At 43.3% G+C, this 20,231-nt stretch overlaps 1 protein-coding gene and 1 long non-coding RNA gene across 3 annotated transcripts in view; both read left to right on the top strand.

Moving 5' to 3' along the window:
* The first annotated feature begins 562 nt into the window (after positions 1-562).
* LOC131384504 (uncharacterized) lies at positions 563-10,943 on the top strand. The gene is made up of 4 exons (XR_009215399.1): positions 563-636; positions 3,425-3,533; positions 9,046-9,378; positions 10,218-10,943. It is a non-coding gene; the product is annotated as an uncharacterized LOC131384504 (long non-coding RNA).
* A 2,591-nt stretch (positions 10,944-13,534) lies between these two features.
* Positions 13,535-20,231, top strand: part of TDRD7 (tudor domain containing 7) — an 86,724-nt gene continuing 80,027 nt past the window's right edge. Inside the window, exon 1 of one of the 2 annotated variants that reach the window (XM_032164629.2) lies at positions 13,535-13,677. The gene's annotated coding sequence lies outside the window, so the exon portion shown is untranslated. The remainder of the gene's footprint in view (positions 13,678-20,231) is intronic. The other variant, XM_032164630.2, reaches the window with a different exon arrangement.

Raw genomic sequence — 20,231 nt, forward strand, 5'->3', positions numbered from 1 at the left:
TTTTTTTTTTTTGAGATAGAGTCTCACTCTGTTGCCCAGGCTGGCGTGCAGTGGCACGATCTCAGCTCACTGCAACCTCTGCCTCCCAAGTTTAAGCAATTCTCCTGCCTCAGCCTCCCAAGTAGCTGGGATTACAGGCATACACTACCACGTCTGGCTAATTTTTGTACTTTTAGTAGAGACGGGGTTTCACCTTGTTGGCCAGGCTGGCCTCAAACTCCTGAACTCAGGTGATCTACCTGCCTCGGCCTCCCTAAGTGCTGGGATTACAGGCGTAAGCCACCACACCCAGCCTACACACTGGCTCTTTCTAACCTCCTCTGCCAAACCCACCTCTGTTTGGGAGTCTCTGCTTCAGTGGTGCCTTCTCCTTGACACATTGTTCCCAAATGTGGGCAGGGCTGGCTCCCTCTGGTCCTTCTGCTCACAGTATAAATGTAAGGCCCCTCTGAGCCCCACCCAATGACTTCCCAGCTCCACCTCTCAGCACCCTACTTCATTTTCTCTACAGCACTTGCTCTTTTCTTTCACATGCCTTTGTCCATCTCCCCCTCCAGACTGTGAGCTCCTGGAGAGCAGGGACCACTCGGCTGATCTCAGCACAGCATGCTGGGCCCACTGGGGAACCTGTACAGGGTGAGTGCTCAGGCACAGTTGCTGAATGACTAAATGGGAGGATCGCAGACTTTCCACCTCCCCACCTTCTGACTAGCTAAGACTGTGGAGCTGACCAATACAAATAAAAGGTGTGAGTCAGGCCTGAGGAAGGAGGACGGCAGGCGTGACCTCTGCGTGACTCTTCCCTGGCCCCAGTTGCTGGTAAAGCACGCTGGGCACCGCGGACACAGGAGGCTGACCGCCTCCTGGTGGCCAGCCGTAGCACTGCAACCCCAGGCCGGAGCGCCTCTACTTAAGTCACATACTCGGGCTGGGTGACCTCAAGGCAGTGGTCTTTTGGGGGTCTCCAGGGGGCAAAGGAGCAGGTCCGCAGGCTCCAAAGGGCAGTGTGAGGAACCTCGGAAGCCTCCCTTGTCCCCTTTTTGCCTCCACTTCCTTTGGCGTCAGGCATCCTTATCTCGGCCAGGGCAATGCTTCCCCCTACTTCCAAATGCAGACTCAGGATCCAACAAGGACCAGCCTCGTTCCTGGACCACAGACACGGTGTCCAGTGCTCTGGCACCCTCTGCCCTATGGCAAGCCCTCATCACCCAAGCCCCAAACCTATCTCTTCTCTGAAGGATGTCCAGGGAGTGGAGAGCATTTTCCCAGGGTCTCAAAGCACAATGGGCATTGATGGATAAGCCATATCAACAGACACTTTCTGAGTATGTGGAACCCTTGGGGTCACTCACCCAAGCACCCCAATTCATACAGGAGGAAACGGAGGCTTTCTCTCCCATAGTCTCTGTCTGCACTAGCCAGGAGGGCTCATCCTACTTCCAGGTGCCCAGACCAGTGGCCTGAGGACCCCGGCCCTGGCCTCTCAAGGCTGTGCTGGGGCCCTTAGGGAGCCCTATGTCTGCCCTGCTCATGCCCTGGGTTCCTGGGCATGTTGTCGATGCCACTGACCCATAACAGAGCTGCCTCCAACCTCTTTCTTCTTTCCCTCTGGGAGGAGGCTGAGCACTGGCCTAGGAAGCTGGAGCCCTCCCTTACCTTCTAGACTCTGTGCATCTTCTGTGGTCTAAGCCAGGCCCTGTCTCTTTCTGGAATTAGGTTTCCCAAATGCACAATGAGGGGTTGGGTGTGAAACTGCCTCAGTGTGCTCAGTGAGGATGCAGTGTCAAGTTCCATCAACAGAGGATGGGGTGTCGGGGTGGGGTGGCTCAGGTGCATATGGTGAAGAAGCCTCCCTAACTCGGGCAGATGCCGAGGGACACCACATATAACAGCCAGGCCTAGTGCCTATGGCCAGGCATGCTCAAGGGGCCCTGTGTCTGGATCAAGAAGAGAACCATTGAGCTTTCCATCCTCAATGCGGCCTCATGGTCCAATGTGGCTGCTGGAGCTCCAGCATTGACCGGCCACCATGTTTGCATTTCAGAGAGCAGGCAAGGCAGGGCAAAAGGCTCTGCTTCACTGTGTCCACAAGTGCAGTACACAACGGAGCCCCAGGCAAGGTTGGTCTCATGCAGCCAGCTCTGTGCCTCCCACACTTGCAGGGGCCTGGGTCACATGTTCCCCACTGGAGCCAAGAAGTGGTGTCAGTCTCACTTAAGCACTAAGAGTGAGGGCAAGGAGGGGTAGTTTCTCAAGAAAAAACTGAGGTGCTGTCTTCAATAGAAGATGAGTTGGATGTCAGAAAGATAAAAGCACCCGATCTCAGAATCATACATGTAGAGCCCGTATCTACCTCTGCCACTAGGCACACAGGGATATCTATGTCCCAGAGAAGGTAGGTGTCTTGTCCAAAGTCACACAATGAGCAATGGCAAAACTCATACTTTGGTTAACATTCACTATGGCTACATATACTAGAATCCTTAAAATAATAGTGACATGTATTAGTCAGGGTTCTCTAGAGGGACAGAACTAATAGGATAGATGTACATATAAAGGGGAGTTTATTAAGTATTAACTTACACAATCACAAGGTCCCACAATAGGCTGTCTGCAAGCTAAGAAGTGAAGAGAACCAGTCCAAATTCCAAAACTGAAGAACTAGGAATCTGATGTTCAAGGGCAGGAAGCATCCAGCACAGGAGAAAGATGCAGGCTGGGAGGCTAGGCCTGTCTCTCTTTTCACATTTTTTCTGCCTGCTTTATATTCTAGCTGTGCTGGCAGCTGATTTGATGGTGCCCACCCAGATTAAGGGGGGTCTGCCTTTCCCAGCCCACTGACTCAAATGTTAATCTCCTTTGGCAACACCATCACATACACACCCAGGATCAATACTTTACAGAGACAGGCCATCCATACTGACTTTGAACTGACCACCACAGAACTTTATGAATCATGTGTTTCTGTTCTAGCATCTTGTATGTGCTTTCCATCCTCAATGCGGTCTCATGGTCCAATGTGGCTGCTGGAGCTCCAGCACTGACTGGCCACTATGTTTGCATTTCAGAGAGCAGGCAAGGCAGGGCAAAGGGGGCCCCCCCGGCTGGGTCACTTCCATCTGGGCAGTCTCCCCAGAGTCCCACACCACACTGTGGTAACATCTAATTGGCTGGAACTTAGGTCACTCTTAGCTGCAAGAGAGGTTGGGAACTTTATTCTTTTAGTTGGTGAATTGCTGTCCTGAATAAAACTGAGCATCTGTACATAAGAATAAGAGGAGAATGAAAACCATGGAAACTAACAGTGCTCTCTCTCTACAGTAAATGCCAAGATAGAGAGGAAGGGATGGGGTTGTTTTCAGAAGAATTGGGCATTTGTTTACCTATCACAGCCTCTCTTTTCTCACTGTTTATTCATTCACAGAGAGAGAAAAGCTTGGTTCCAAACCAGGATATATGAATGGAACCCCTGCTTTCAACTCCCTAGCAGAATGACTGGAACCACTGTGTTGGCTTTCATCTGTTTGTACCTTGTAAGTAACTCTGAGAACATCCTTTCCTATGTCATAAATGGGGCAGGGAGGGGCTGAGAGCTGTGAAGCTTTTAAGGCAAGCAGCATGTCCCTAAAAAGCTTAGTCAAAATTGAATGTCTGTAAATTTTAAAAGTACAATGCATTCACCCCAAGGACACTTTGACCCTCATAATAAATATTACCAGTAAAATGAATCCACCCAGAATAAAACTTAGTCCATTCAGGCTGCTATAACAAAATACTATAAACTGGATGACATATCAGTAACTGAAATTTATTCCTCACAGTCCTGGAAGCTGGGATGCCCTAGCTCAAAGTCCCGGTAGATTTGGTATCTGGTGAGGGCCAACTCCCTGGTTCACAGATAGCTGGCTTCTCGCTGTCTCCTCAGATGGCAGAAGGCAGAGAGGGAGCTCTCTGTGACTTGTTTTGTAAGGGCACTGATGCCATTCATGAGGGCTCTACCCTTACAACCTTATCAACTCCCAAAGTCAAACCTCCAAATGCCATCATACTGCGGGACAGGTTTCAAAACAGGAATTTGAGGGGACACAAACATTCAGTCTATAGCAAAAACTGATAATGCTTAAAACTGCACTTGGTAAAATTTATCATTGACTGAAAATTGATGGAAGAAAAGTATATTTAACATTTTGATATGCATAATTTGACCAAGGAAAATTGACTTAGTAGGAATAATGATCCCTAAAGAAAGCTTACAATAGCAGAATCTACAGTCAGTAAATTATGATGTGGATCCCCAAAATATCAAGTCATTTACATAAAAAATTGATCTTGATAAAAATAATTTCAAGCCAGGCCTGGTGGCTCACATCTATAATCCTAACACTTTAGGAGGCTGAGGTGGGAGGATTGCTTGAGGTCAGGGGTTTGAGACCAGCCTAAGCAACATAACAAGACCTTGTCTCTACAAAAAAAAATAAACATTCTGTCCACTGCAGCATCCTAAATTTATAACAGTCTAGTTTGAATTAATACCAACTTAGCTTCAATAGCACACAAAAATTCTGCTCCTATACAGTTCATCCTTTCCTACCTTTATGTTGCTGTTATCACAATTTATATCTTTTTTTCCCTTGAGACAGAGTCTTGCCTGTTCACCCATGCTGGAGTGCAGTGGTGTGATCATAGCTCACTGCACTCTCAAACTCCTGGGCTCAAGCAATCCTCCCACCTCAGCCTCCTGAGTAGCTGGGACTATGGGTATGTGCCACTATGCCTGGCTATTTTTTTTAATTTAATTTTTTTTTTTTTAGATATGGGGTCTCTCTACATTGCACAGGCTGATCTTGAATTCTTGGCTTCAAGTGGTTGCCCAACCTTGGCCTCCCAAAGTGCTAGGATTACAGGCATGAGTCACTGTGCCTGGCCATAAGTTACACATTTTACATGTATGCCCATTAAAAGATTTATAATTACTTTTCATGTATTTGTCTTTTGAACTGCATAGGAAATGGTTACAAACCAAAAATGCAACAATACTGCTTTTATATTAATCTACGCAGTTATCTTTACTAGAGATCTTTATTTCTTCATATGGCTTCAATTTGTTGTCCAGTGTCCTCTCATTTCAGCCCCCAAGGACTCCCATTAGCATTTCTTGTGAGAGCAGGTCTACTGGCAGTGAATGTTCTCAGATTTTATCTGTGAATGTCTTAATTTATCCTTCATTTTTGAAAGATAGTTTTGCCAGAGACAGAATTCTTCCTTGAGTTTTTTCTTTCAGCACTTTTTCATTCCACTGCCTGCTGGTCTCCATGGTTTCTGATGAGAAAACAGCTCTTAGTCTTATTGAGGAGTCCTTGTGTGTGATTTATCATTTCTCTTTTTCTGTTTTCAAGATTCTTTCTTTGTCTCTGACTTTTGACACTTTGATTATAATATGTCCTGGGGTGAAGCTCTTTGAGTTTATCCTAGGAGTTTGTTGAGTTTATCCTTGGAGGTTTGTTGAGTTTCTTGGATCTGTAGATTCATTTCTTTCATCAAATTTGGGACATTTTCCAGTCATTATTTCTTCAAATGTTCTTTCTTTCCCCACTCGCTCTACTCTTTCTGAAACTCTCATATTGTAAACTTGATTCACTTGATGGTGTCCTACAGGGCCCTTAGCCTCTGTTCACTTTTACTTATTCTTTTGTCTTTCTGCTCCCCAGACTGGATAATTTCAATTGCCCTGTCTTCAGGCTCATAGACACTTTTTTCCACTTGCTCAAATCTGCTGTTGAATGCCTCTAGTTAATTTTTCATTTCAGTTATTATAGTTTTCACCTCCAGAATTTGTTTGGTTCTTTTTTATTTCTATTTATTAATTGATATTCTTTCTTTGTTCATATATAATTCTAATGATTCCTTTTAGTTCTTGGTTTATGGTTTTCTTTATCTCATTAAACATATTTAAGGCAGTTGACTTAATGCCATTGACTAATAATTCCAATGTCTGGTCTTTCTTAGAAAAGATTTCTGTAAACTTCTTTTTTCTGTGAATGGACCATGTTTTCCTCTTTCTTTGTATGTTTTGTAATTGTTTGTTGAGAGCTAGAGATTTTAAATACCATGTTGCACTAACTGGATATCTAATTCTTCAATAACTCAGAGATTTCTTATACTTTATGAGGACTCAGTCATCTATTTATGACTTTTTAAAACTATTTTTGCAAGATATATATTGTTGTGTGTGGTCACTGAAGTTTCTGTTCCATCACTTCTGTAATCAACCAGTGACCTGACAGAGATTTCCTTAAATGTCTGGTTCCCAAAAGACATGGGGTGGGAGCACAAGTATTGTCTCTTTAAATCCCCAGGAAGCTACTTCAGCTCATGGAGGTTGAAACAATGGCTGTCAGCCTCCGTGCTGGCCCCTGAACAATCAAAAGCAGAAATCAGCACTCAGAACACAAAACCTAATATTTGAAGGACAAAGTCCTTATTGCTTACCCTAGCTCTAGTAAGTCACACCAGGAATGTGGGCCGCCACTCCTAAGGATGCACACAAACACACACACACACACACACACACACACACACACACACACAGCTTTGTAAATAAAGCTCGCATAATTACAGTGATATTTACAAGTAAGCTTATAGTTCAACCTGTAGTGTACAAAGGAAGGAAAATACCACGTTAGTGCTGACACACCATATCACTCTCAGATTAAGAACCACGTTGTTAGAGGAAATCTCCTGCACTGTCTTACTCTAGCTGGCAGCTTGCTAGCTCTCCTTAGCCAACTGCTAGCCCCCAGGTGCTATACTTTTCTAATTATAAATATAAAACATCCTGTTTTAAGGAAGTTGCTGCTGAGAGTGAGGAGTCCAGTTTTAAATGAAAAAGACTGTGTGAGGCAATGAGGGAGAATTGGGAGGAAGATGAAGAAGACTATCTCTTGTACTTATGGTAGGGGAAATACAATTTGGTGCTAAGTAAACTGCAGAAAGACCCCCAAAAAGAATGATTCTAACTTCCTCAACTGGTGTGAGCACTAGGGCAATTTAGGTAATTTTATCTAGTAAAGATAAATTTGTGTATCCCTATGTCTACTGGTGTAAACAAGAATATCCTGCTCAGCTTCTCTCTGGGTGGAGGTGGCTGTTGGGGGATTTTGAGTAGCAGTATTATCTGACCCGGCACCCCTGTTTTATGACAAATATTTTGTCATCCCTTCATGTACTTTCCTAAAGTGAAATTCACAGATAAAAATAGCATTGGAAAATTCACTGTATAGTAAAACTGTGGGGAAAATTATTTGTGTTTATATACAAGGCAGAGGTCTGTCATCTACATAGATGACTGGCATGACATCCATATGTTGGTTGACACAAGGGAAACTTCTCTGATATGGGGGAAGTACCACAAGCATCCCAGCCCCACCCACTCAATGCCAGGAGGTGCACCTGATCTTTTTGACAACCAAAAATAACCTCGTAAAAGTACAAAACAAAGTGCCCCAGGCTTGGGGGCAGGGGGTCTTGGATTGGGGCAGAGCTCACTGTCTCAAGAGTGGTTGAGTATCTATGGAAAGTGGTTATTTCCCATAGATAACCACTGATGGATAGAAATTGACCAAACAGCCCCAAGAGAAGCCTCTTTCACTACTTTCTGTGTTCACTTTGCCACATAAGGGAATCCGAGGCTAGAACCAGGGCCAAAGGGCTCTGGAGTTCTATGCAACCTCCCAATTTAACAAAAGGTCAAGTCCTAAATGATTTATCCCAGGGCAAGCAACTAAGGGGTAGTGATTCTTCCTGTATAGTACACTTCTAATCAGAGCCCACACTTCTCAAATACTGTCTGCTTCTTTGATTTCAGTGTCAGCTCACCTATACTGAGCACCTCCTCTGCACCAATGTAGTTTCTTCTCACTGCCTCCCCACTTCCTCACCACTAGCAGCTATTGCAGTATAATTCTTGTGCCATCTGGTTTATTGACTATTACAGATTCAGTCATATTGTGGTTGATTGCCTTGCTTAAAATATTAGTTACCTCACCTCCATGCCCCACCCCATAGCGGGGGCCCTAAGCCGGCTAACTCTTAACAATATCCACATCCTTGGAATCATTCTTATTTTGGGGTCCTAAGACTGAGCTATATGAATGACCTACAACTCAGGAGAGGGCAAAGGTGACCTCTTAGACAGCCAAGACCCTCCTCTGTTGGTTCTATGACCTTTCTCTACACAATATCCCTTTAAGCTTTCATTATCCCGTTTTCCAGTGTGCTGTGGCTGTGTGGCCTCTAAAGCTTTAGTGATCAGTCCCTTCTGGGGATTAGGCCCTTTCAGCTGACTCACCTTGGAGGGCTTTGTGGGCAGATTAGGGGGTTTTGCTTGATCAGCACATCCTTAGCTTTACCAGGGCCTGGATTTTAGCAGGGCTCCGGCAATCTCTGCCTTTTGTTTTTTGTTTTGTTTTGTCTTTTCTCCTTACTCAGTTGAAACAAATGCAGTTGTCTAGAAATTCCTCTGCATCTGTTCATGAGGCAATTAAAGCTGATGGGAGAGGCAGTGATTATGATGTTAATGATTAACCAAAAGTAGATCTGTCCAAAGATTCCTTTTGTCGTGGATCTATTTTTCCTGACCTTATGTAAGCAAAAAGTACTCATGTGGCTGGGTTCCATCTGGATACATAATTTCAAACATGCTGTAGTTTAGCTTCAAATAGGGGTATTGTTAAAATTATTTGCAATCAAATAACTTAGCAACGAAAGATGAGTAAAATGTAAACTCTTCAAGTTGTTCACAAGGGAGATGAGATATAAAATCACTTGTTATGGTCTCTCTGCTATAAATATATTTAAGGAACAAAGCATTCTAGAAGCTCAGCTAATGGAGCAATGATTGTCAGGTGGGGGATTCGAGGAAGGCTTCCTGAGACAGGAACTACCCCAGACATTGAATAACGTTATTACCAAGTCCCTGCTGTTCATTTGATGGATCATAAACTGATAGAAATGAAAGTTTCGTTTCTGGTTTTTGCTTTCTTTTAGGAGTCAATATAGAGAAGAAGGGAAGTGAGATGACAGCACCTAGAGGTCTATCAAGTTGTCACTCTAAATTTTGCAAGTGACAAAGCTGCCTATGGTGGCTGTGAAGTCTGACAGGCTCTTAGAGAAAGGATGAGGAATGTATTGTTCTTGGGCTGTATTGCAAAGACCAAAAGAACTATCAGGCAAGAAAAAAAAATGAACTACAGACATGTTCCTGGACCATGCTTGCTGTCTCACCCTCATTCTAAATGGTGCTTGCTGATGAGAGATGAAGAAGAGAAAGGACAGAGATTCGACCCAACCAATAGTATTGGTCCTGCCTGCTTTATACAGGTATTTTGATGTTTGCATCCAATGTGACTCTCCCCGAACATACAGGCTCCTCAGGTGTGGACAAAATGCTTGAAGGGCTTTGGATGGAGGTTTCACACTGGAAATATGTCCATCTTTCTCTGCCAAGGATAAGCTGCCAACAAAGCTGTCTTCCTTCCCCATACTTGGGTCTTGATTTGCACTCCCTTCCCACGATAACCTCTCTCTTGTCTCTGGACAGGCACAATGATCTGCCAGGCTTCTGCTTAGTGGCCAGCTTTTAGTAATTTCCCCCCACATTAAGCAGAGTACCAAGGACCTCTCTACAGCCCTTGAGGATGAGAAATTATGCCTGCCTCTCTTAAGAGAGGATCTAGATGCTCCTGGCCACTGCCCCTGTTGTCCAAAGATATACTTGGGCTTTTGCAGAGGAAGAATGCCTTCCACCTGAGTCCTGTTCATTTCAAAAACTCTGCTATTTGGCCTCAGGATATATGCTTTCCTCTAAGGAAATTTTTAACGTGGGTTCACAGTGGAGCTTTCAGGACTCTAAATCCTCTCTGAAATCATACATCAAAATTTGCTTTCATCTATTCTGACTTCCCCACAAAAGGGTAAGAACCATTGTGCCTACAGAGTAACCAGTCTGTGCCATCTCTGATATCTCTTAATTCTCCTGAAATCCAATTATATCCAGGGTATGGGGGTGAATTCTTGAACTCCCTGGGTCTTGGACCACTTCACAAAGACAAAAAAAAAAAAAAAACAAAAATAACAAAAACAAAAAAACAAACAAACAAACAAAACAAAAACAAAAACAAAACAAAACACAACATTCTAATCTGCCCTTGCTCTGTCAGATACCCAGGCACTTTTGAAAACCTCCTGATGGCTTGGACAAAAATCTACCGGCAGAACAGACACTTTACCCAAGAAAATATATGAAGTGCCAATAAACACATGAAGAGATGCTCAACATCATTAGTCCTGGGGAAAGGCAAATTGAAACCTCGGTGTGCTATCCCTATACATTCACTGGAATGGCTAAAATTAGAAAGACAGGCAATACCAAGTATTGGAGAATATTTAGAGCAACTGGAAGTCTTATACATTACCAAGGAGAGAGTAAAAGTGGGAGTACAAAACGGTGCAGCCACATTAGAAAACAGTTTGACAGTTTCTTAAAACATTAAGCATACACCTATCCCACAACCAGATGTTCTATACTTAAGTCTTTATGCCAAAAAACCACATCACAACACAAAGACCTGCATATGGTTGTTATTACAGCTTTATTTATAACAGCCCAAACTGGAAACAACACAAATGTGCATGAAATGTGAATGAATAAACAAATTGTGATACAGCCATGCAATGGCTTACTATTCAGCACAAAAAGGAACCAACTACCACTGTGTGCAACTACATGGATGACTTTCAAAACCATCATGCTAAGTGATGAAGCCAGACACAAAAGATGACATCCTGCATGATTCCATTTATATGATATGCTAGAAAAGGCAAACCTATGATGACAAAAATCAGATCAGTAGCTGTAGGGGGAGAGAATTAACTGTAAACGGGCACAGGAGAAGTTTTGGAATTATGAACTAATCCCATATGTTGATTGTGGTGGTATGTACACAATTAAAGACATTGGTCAAAACTCATCAAACTGTACATTTAAATATGTATTATATGTCAACTATCAAAAAAGCTGGTTTTAAAAAAACTAGCTGCAGAGCTTCATTTTTCTTTACATATAGGGCAGTCTAAACATGGAACATCTTTGCAAGGATAAAGGATCTCAAACTTGGGTTCAACTCACATTATTTTATGATTTATTCTACATATTAGACTCTGAAATTTTTTTTTTATTTCCTGCTACTACTAGCACTCTTTCCTTTGGCAGCTGCTTTTTACATCTTTCCCTTCTAAAATGTGGAGCCACAGGATGTTGTGAGTACGTTAGAGACCAAATTGGGGCTAGTTGTCTTTTAGGTCTGTCTTGGTCCATTCCTGCTGCTATAACAAAATATCTTAGACTGGATAATTTATAAATAATAGACATTTATTTCTTACAGTTCTGGAGGCTTGGAAGTCTAAGATCAAGGTGCCAGCAGATTTGGCATCCTGTGAGGACTTGCTCTCCTCTTCAAAGATGGCACCTTCTTGCTGAATCCTTATACAGTGGAAGGGGCAGAAGGCTCCCTTAAGCCCCTAAGGGCACTAATTCTATTCACAAGGATGAAGCCATCATGACTTCTCAAAAGTCCCACCTCTCAACACCGCAGGAATGGGGATTAGGTTGCAACATGAATTTTGTAGGGACACAAACATTCAGACCATAGCAAAGTCTATTAAAAATCCACTGCAATGTCTGGAGTAGACTAGAGGGGAGAGAACAGAAAGATATGTGAAATAGACTGAAATAGAGCAGAGGAGATGCAGAGAAATTCCAGAGAGAGACATTTAGGCAAACTTAGTCAGGAACCAGATCTGGGATACGAAAGAGAGCAGCGTTCAAAGAAAAGCCCTGTTCAAAAACTCTGAACAATTTCCTACTGCCTTTGGGGAAACATCCAAGTGTCTGAGTGCTGGATATCAGGTTTTCCAGATTTACTTCCAATTTATCTTTGTATTGCCTACTGCATCTTTTCACTGAATCAAAAGCTCTATAAGCACAGGCTTATCCATGAAAATTTGTTATTTAACAAATATATATATATATATATCAATATATATTAGTTGATTGTCCATTCACCTTCTGACGGATGTTTGTATTCTTTCCATTTGGGGCTACGGCCAACACAACTGCCACGAGCATTCTTGTACAGGTTTTTGTGTGGACATATGCTTTCATTTCTCCTGGGTAAATACCCGGGAGCAGAATTGCTGGGTTGCGTGGTAGGTTTGGTACATCCCTACAATACCACTCAGCAATAGAAAGACATGAACTATTGAACATGTAACAACATGGATGAACATAATTTGCTAAATAAAAGAAGCCAGGCAGCCCCCCAAAGGGATAGCACATACGAGTCCATACATAAAAGTTTTATATATAACTCTAGAAAAAGCAAACTAATCTATAGCAACAAAGCAGGTGAGCAGTTGAGGGGGCAAGGGACAGGGAGGGACAAGATATAAGAATGACAAAGGGTCACAGTAAAACTTTTTTGAGTGATGGATATGTTCATGATTTTGATTGCAGTGATGGTCTCACAGTGATATATATATATATCAAAATTTATCAAACTGTACATTTTAAACCTTCAGTTTATTGTATGTCTTATACATGGCAGTCAAGCTGTAATACAATACCGGTTGAATAAGCAGCAGATTCTCAGTAAATGCATATCCAATGGTGCAGAGAAGTGTTCAATGTTGGCTGAAGGAATGCAAAGCAGGTGCCCAATAAGTGTTGGTGGAATTAATGTGCAGAAGAAATAAGTATTCACTTATTAGGTGTTCAATAACTTTAGAATGAATGAATAAATTTGACAGATATTTCTTGCTGATCGTGTGCTAGGCACTATCCTAGGCTCTGGGAATAGGTTAAGGAACCAAACAAAAATCCTTGTGCTCACAGAGCTTTAATTTTAGAAGGATAGCAGACAATAAAAGCATAAGTAAAATACACATAGTGTGCTAGATAGGTGCTAAGGAGAAATAAGGCTGAGAATGGGGATAGGGAAAGTCAAGGAAGGAGGTTGACATGTTAGAGACTGTGTCCACCGTCATTGAAAGGGTAATGCTTGAGAAAGGCCTGAAGGATATGGGCGGACAGAGTGTGTGTCTAGGGCAATAAAAAGTAACTGCTCCACATATTGAAGAAAATAATGTGCAGGAGTTGAACTGTTTGGAAGGAGGGTGAGCTCCATAGAAGGAGCCGCCCTCGCCCCCTGCTGGGTCCCGGCTTGCTCGGCCCGCGCGTAGCTGCGTTGTCCACCAGGAGGCGCTCCCGCACCCGCCCCGCAGGCGTCTTCCGCCGCCGGCCGGTGCGTGGGCACGCGCAGAAACCGCTAGGTGGCGTCGGTTTCCCTTCCCACGCGCGGACGCCGGCGTGGGCCGGCCGGAGCGCCCGCGCGTGCGCAGAGCCGAGGCCAGGCTGCCCTCTAAGCGGGGCGGGGCGGGGCGAAGCGGGGCGGGGCCGAGCAGGGCGGGGCGGGGGCTTGAGGTGATTCCCAAGCCGTGGGGCGGCTCCGGCGGTGCGGGGAAACCGAAAGTGGGCGGCGGCCGCGGCGGGGCCGCTGGCGGAGACGGCGGAGAGAGCTGGGCCCAGAGGCGCGGGGACGGGCCGTGGGCCTCCGGAACGAGGTGAGCGCAGGTCCTGCGGGCTCCGGGCGCGACAGGTGCCGGGCGACGTCAGACGAGATTTCGGGCGGGCGCGGCGCACCTGGGTCACCGGTGGGACCGCGGCCGGGGCCGGGGGCTCCAACAGGCTCGGGGCATTTTCCCTGCAGCCACAGGGTATTACCCCCGCCCCGACGCCTGGGAACCGGGCTGGGCGCCGGGGGAGTTGGAGTTCCAGAGCATTGTGTTTTAAATCTCTGAAGGGACCCTGCTCTGGGCCGGGCCGGGCGTTCACGCGGGAGTAGGACGGAGCCTCCTGCCGCCTCGGAAGCTCTTCGCCGTGGGGGAAATGCAGCAGCGGCGTGTGGACGCGGGCGGGAGATGCGGACCAGGAAGTGGTTCCCGCTACCAGCGCGACAGGCCGCAGCCGCCGCCCCCAGCGAGGGATGTCCGCGCTCCCCTATTTGAACCCGAGTATTTTACACCACAAACTTCTCTTGAAGGTCTCTATAATCTGGAGACGAGCCCCAGGCAAGCCGCTTAAGTAATGCAGGACACACATCCCCGTTTCTCTCAAACCAGGAGCACCCAGTGGGTACAGAGCACCCAGCTGGGAGGGAAACATGGATCCCTGAGTAAGTTGTCTCTCAACTTTCAGTAGCATCCCCTCAGCAGGGTGAGACTGTCAGCCTCAGCTTGCTAGGAGGGAGCTTGGAGCCAGCACATCTTTCTGCTCCCATTCACTTGAGAGGTATAATATATTTCCATTAATAGCTAAAGGTACCATTCTCAAATAATTTCTAAGAGCAGGGAAGGGAAACAACCACATTAGAACAAGTCCTGGCCCAGAAGAATTCTGATAACCGCCCAACCAAACCAAACCAAAAAACCACAGATCTAGTTCATTAACCCACCTACCAACACCTCTCTGCTGTCCAATCGTGCCAGTGAAAAAAATGCAGAGAAATGTTCTCTCTAGAGAGATATGCAACAGCTTAGTGGCAGAAGTAAAACTTGGACCCAAATCCCTGTGTCGTCCTCGGCTGCCTTGATGTGTATGAATGTGTTGCATACTGCAAATAATGTGAACTTTGCAGACCTGGATTGAAATCTGGGCTTCTCATTTTACAAATTGTGTGATCTTGAACAAATTACATGCTTTCTCTGAGCCTGGTTTTCTGTGTGTCAAATAGATGTACTTGGCTCACTTTGCAAGGCTTTTCCAAGATAACCACTGTATATCCTTTGCCTCGTAATAATTGTCAAGCAGTATTCACTCTCTTCCTCCCAACAAACTATCCATGTTTTACATAGTTGGATTTTAGTTTTTTGAGGGCAGGGACAGAAAGATCTTTATGTTTACTGTATAATACAAATGGGCACATGGTGGATATTTTTGCATTTCCACTCAGCTGACATTCATTGAGCATCAGTTATGTGCAAAGTACTGTTCTGGGTATAGGGGATTGCCCTTGGGGCCAGCTGGATTAGAACTCACATCTCCTGTGCCCCAATCCAGGGCCCTTTGGTGGCACACAGCCTCCCTCTTTGGTAGTTACACGGTGAGACTGTGAGGCAGCAGTTGGCAGTGCCTTCAGATTTCAGTCTCTGTAGATTGAAAATGAAATGTAATCCCCTGCTAATGCCCTTTTAAGTGCACAGGTTGAACATGGCTGAATGAACTATTGTATTTTGCATCAAGAGATTTTAAACTCCTTGAAGAACCCCTCTTTTAAGTTCTCTGTGCAATATAATCTAGTTGGATACTTAATGTGAATATAAAGAAAAAATACTTTATAATCCAACTCCGAGTGCCTAATTTGTGTTTTTCAAGTGCTGTTTTCAAGAATTGAGATTTGACATAAGTGCTTTGCATTTAGACACTTTCACAGAAGTTCCTTGGTGAAATTTTATATTTATGTGAACTGTTGTTTCTTTGTACCAAACCTGCTTTTTCCTTCCTCCACTACCACCTCTGTACTTTTGAAAGCTTCATTCTTGTCATTATTTCCCTGTAAGCCAAATATGTTTACAGTTTTGTCTTTCAAACTAAAAGTAATTAATTTTGCAATTTTTAGTTGAAGACATGTATATATGCCAGTCAGAACTTGATCAGTGCAAGCTACCCAGTGTGACTTCAAAGTAAGCTTGACATTTTAGCCTGTGCAGCTTTGTCATGAGTAAGCAAACTCGGTTTTCATTAGATATTTGGACCTTATTTCAGCCTTCAGTTAATCCAAGGAAAGTTGAGAATCATGGCTGTTGCCCACCTTTCTTATCTTCCTTGTTAAAAAAAGAGACCTGAAGTGACTTGTCACAGGTAATCAGTAGCGGAATTAGGATTAAGACACAAACTCCTTACTAAGCCACTTTATTATCTCAGGGTTTTTTCATCTAGTATATAGACTTATGGAAATCCCTTACTTACATACATTCATAGTATGCAGTTAAAATGCACGAATAATTTGGAACTTGAAATCACAAGAATAAAAAAGATAACTCCCTGAAAAAAAACTCTTAAGGAAGTATACCATCACCTGAGGGCATTAATCCACCTGAGGGCATTAATCATCTTTTTCCTTTAAAAACCGGTTGGTGAAGGAGTAATTGAGGTGGTAACAGACTATGATTAGAAAGAAAAGAGCATTTAAAAGTGTTGCAAGATGAGAAATCATTTATTGGGTAAAGATCTTAGGAAAAAATCTTCCCTCTGAGGCTGAGTTTATTGATTTGTAAGATAAGGAGCTTGGGTTAGCCTAGACGATGCCTAAAATGTTTCAGCACAGACATCATGGGACTTTAAGGTCCCGCTGTTGCTAAAATAGTGTCTTCAAGGAGAAGGGCAGCTAGTTATTAGAAGTATATGCCCTAAAGAGATATCCAGATACTTCAAAATTGAACATCTAACTAAAAGAAGCTAAGAGAGATTACTTGGTGTTTTCAGTTTACCCTAATACTTCTTCTGATTTGTTTTAAGATTTAGTGCCACTCGACAACTTAAATTCATGACATGAAAAATGTAGTAAGGAAGATGAGCCAAATAATACAGTTGGAAATAGTTGAGCAAGAAGAAACTTAGAAAAGAGAAAGCATAGGATGGAAGTCAGACTAGCTCAGCTAAAGGCCTTTGACACCAGTAGCCAGAGGAAGCAGACAATATGCAAATGACTGAGCCAGGGAGGATCAATCAATGGTAGAAGGTGTTTATCTGGGATACACCAAAACCAGGTTCTTCAGAATAGGACTTCCTTGGGCCGTTTTCAGGTATAGTAAAGAGAAAAGGCTATGAATTTACAAAATGCAATTTTGAAGTAGAGTGAGAATTATTTTAGGCCACTTAAATTATTTAAATTTTGTTTCCCTAAAGATTGTCATCACTTTCCCTAACTCCCCACTCCACTTCACGTGCATTATTAGCGTCTTGGATACTTAAGATTAATTGGGTATAAGCGAAGAAAAAAAGGAAAGCACGAAAGCATAAAAAAGATAGTCCCAGCTACTCAGGAGGCTGAGGCAGGAGAATCACTTGAACCCGGGAGGCGGAGGTTGCAGTGAGCCGAGATTGCGCCACTGCACTCCAGCCTGGTGACAGAGCGAGACTCTGTCTCAAAAAAAAAAAAAAAAAAAAAAAATCTGTCTAAAAGAAAAAAGATGTCAAGTGCAACAGTTAGCAATTCTTCTGGATTTGGGTGCCATACTCTTAATCAGAATGTGACAGCTCCCTGTTTCATGCCACTTAAGGGCTAGTCATTAAGCATGCCCCAAGGTTGCTGTCAGTGTTTCCTGAGTCAAAATTTACTCTTCAGAAGCCATCTCCATACATTAGGAGCAACTGTCTGAAAGGAAGTCCTAGTTTGGAAACCAGAAACTGGGTTCTTATGATTCTGGCCATAAAAATATCTGAGAGCTGGAACAATTCCCTTGGGCCTCAGTTTCCTGATTTTAAACTGAAGAGTTTGGAGGAGATAGTCATAAGGTGCCCACTAGCATTCCATGCTTCCCCCAGTTCCCCATTCAGAGCTGGGCCCACCGTCGCATGCTGCTTTCCTAACCAGGCAGGGTCCAGGGACATGGTGGTGGCAGGGAATCTGCTCCTAGACCCTTACCAAAGCAGTATGTGACTTTTTGCCTACAAGTTAGGTAAGAAATCTTGGAGGAGATCCCCTGGCATTCTTACCAAGTCTGCCAGTTTGTAAGTGTGTTAATGAGGCAAGTAAGAAAATCCAGGCAAATGCTGATATTTCAAATTTAATGCCGTACAAAACATTTCTTCAATATACCAATGCTTGTGTCATTGCACTCTTAGCCATTGAATGCATATATTTACAGATTGTTTCCCATTCATACTATGCTTCTAGGAAAATCTTTTTATTTAGTAACTACTGACTGGCAAGTATTGTGCTAAGCACATATAACTCTACTTTTGATTCTTTTATTCAGAGAGGCCGGGAGGAGAAAAACAGTGAGAGAAGGGAAGTAAAGATCAAGTGCAATCTGTCATGGCCAGTTTCTCCCTGGCTGAGGTCTTTGCTAGCTGACTTTGGCCAGTTTTTGAAATCAAAAGTGCTATAATTTAATAATTCCCCAGACCCACTTTTAGTTTACTCTGCTGCTTAGGAGTCTTGTTCAGCTCAAGTAGCCCCCATGTTGACTAGGGACGCTGTTGGGAATTTTAACCTGAGATGCCGTGGTCTGAAACAGAAGATGGACAACTTCATTTCCCCCAACATAGTCTAACTTGTGGTCACCTGGGCTTGCATAACATTCTCAGATTCACAAAATAAAAATAACGTGAATTCTACAAAACTTACTTATCACAGTACTTTTAGAGAATAGAAATGAGGGGGGAAGAGCAAGGGAGCTGAAAGATCAAAATGGCAACTTTAAAAATTTGAGGAGCCACTTTAGAAAAACTTCCAAACTTAATTTGTTCTGGCCTAAAAGTTTGTCTTTGGGACACTAATAGCTGAAATTCCCATGATATACTTTCTTTTATGCTTCTAATGGATTATGTCTAAGATATTAAACTTTATTTTTATAGTTAGAACAAAGTATTCTTATATACCTTGAGAGTATAATTGCCATCTTCCGAAAGTTTCAAAAAAAAGTCATCATGAGCCAAGTAACAAAACTCAGCACTTACGAAGTGATATAGATTAGAAAATAATGATGATTTTTTTAAAGCTTACATTTTTTTTTTCGTTCACTGCCTGAAGTGATGTTGCTAATGTGGGAATTGAAATCAGACTGGCAAGTCGTGCGTTTGAATACAATCACATTTAGCCTTCCAGGTTTTACTACATTTAACTGCTTCTCACCAGCTTTGAGACCCACAGTCTTATACTCCAAGGGATTCCCCTTCCCTTCAAAAAGTTGTTTGCAAATAGAGAGTTATAGTCTTCCATGAAAGATAGCCTACTTTAAAAAGGCAGGCGGGGGAGGGAACTTAATTTACAAATTGCAACCATGTGGTCAAGCGTTGATTCTCAGTCTCCTCAAGTATGAGGCCATTTTTTGTAGCTTTAGAAAAATTTCGTGAAACCTCATACACTAGTAGTTGTACTTGCAGTATCCATTGGTCAATTAAATATATAACTACCAAAAGCTGTTGTGAATTTAATATCAGTTTGTGTTTATGGATCCCAATAATATCTGCACACTCTGAAAAACAGGACTATAAGTTCATGTGAGACGTTTACTAATATTCAAGCCGTGCTTGCTGCTCGTCAGGATGTGTGGGCTCCTTGCAATCATGCTGCGGCCCTGACAGGGCCTAATCTGGCTCAGAGTGGACAGGCTCAGAAATAATCTACTTGATGATTCTCAACCACGGTTTGGTGTTGCGATTGGCCGTCTCATTCAGTTTATAAGAATTGTTAACATTTGCAGATAGTTTTCTAGTAATTTAAATTGGATTCAGAGTTATGTCTTTAATAGCTCACCTATGTTATGCTGCATTTTAGTGAGTAGGAGAGAAAAGGAGTGGTAGGTGGCTGGAGAATTTCTCATTCATTCAGCAAATATATATTGAGCTCTTGCGGGCTAGGCACTAGGGATTCAGCAGTGAACGAAACAGACACAAATCCTTGTTTTCATGGAGCTTGCATTCAAGTTGGGGAGAAAGACAAAAACATTAAATGAAGAAGAATATTGGATGGTGATAAGTGCTAAGGAGAAAATCAGGGAAGCTGGCATCTCAGTTTTGATTTTGAATAGGGTGGCCAGAGAAGGCCTTACTGTGGAGGTAACAGTTGAGCAAATACTTTAGCTGAAGGTGGTAAGGCTGTGAGCCACATATGCCCCTGGAGTCAATATGTCCCAGGTAGAGAGAATGGCAAGTGCAAAAGCCCTGTTGTGAGGCCATCTCAGGCATGTTCAAGGAAAAGCATGGAGCCCAGGATGGGTGAGTGAAAATAAAGAAAAGAGAGAACTTAGGGCAAAGAAGTGGGGGTTGCAGATTATGTAGGGCCCTTTTTGGCTCTGTAAGGACTTGGCTTTTTGTCTGAGTTAACACAGGAAGCATTAGAGGGTTTTGAGTAACATGATATAATAGTATATATTATATGAAAAGATCACTC

This window comes from Hylobates moloch, unplaced genomic scaffold (genome assembly GCF_009828535.3).
Source record: "Hylobates moloch isolate HMO894 unplaced genomic scaffold, HMol_V3 SCAFFOLD_10, whole genome shotgun sequence".
Taxonomy (NCBI): Eukaryota; Metazoa; Chordata; class Mammalia; order Primates; family Hylobatidae; genus Hylobates; species Hylobates moloch.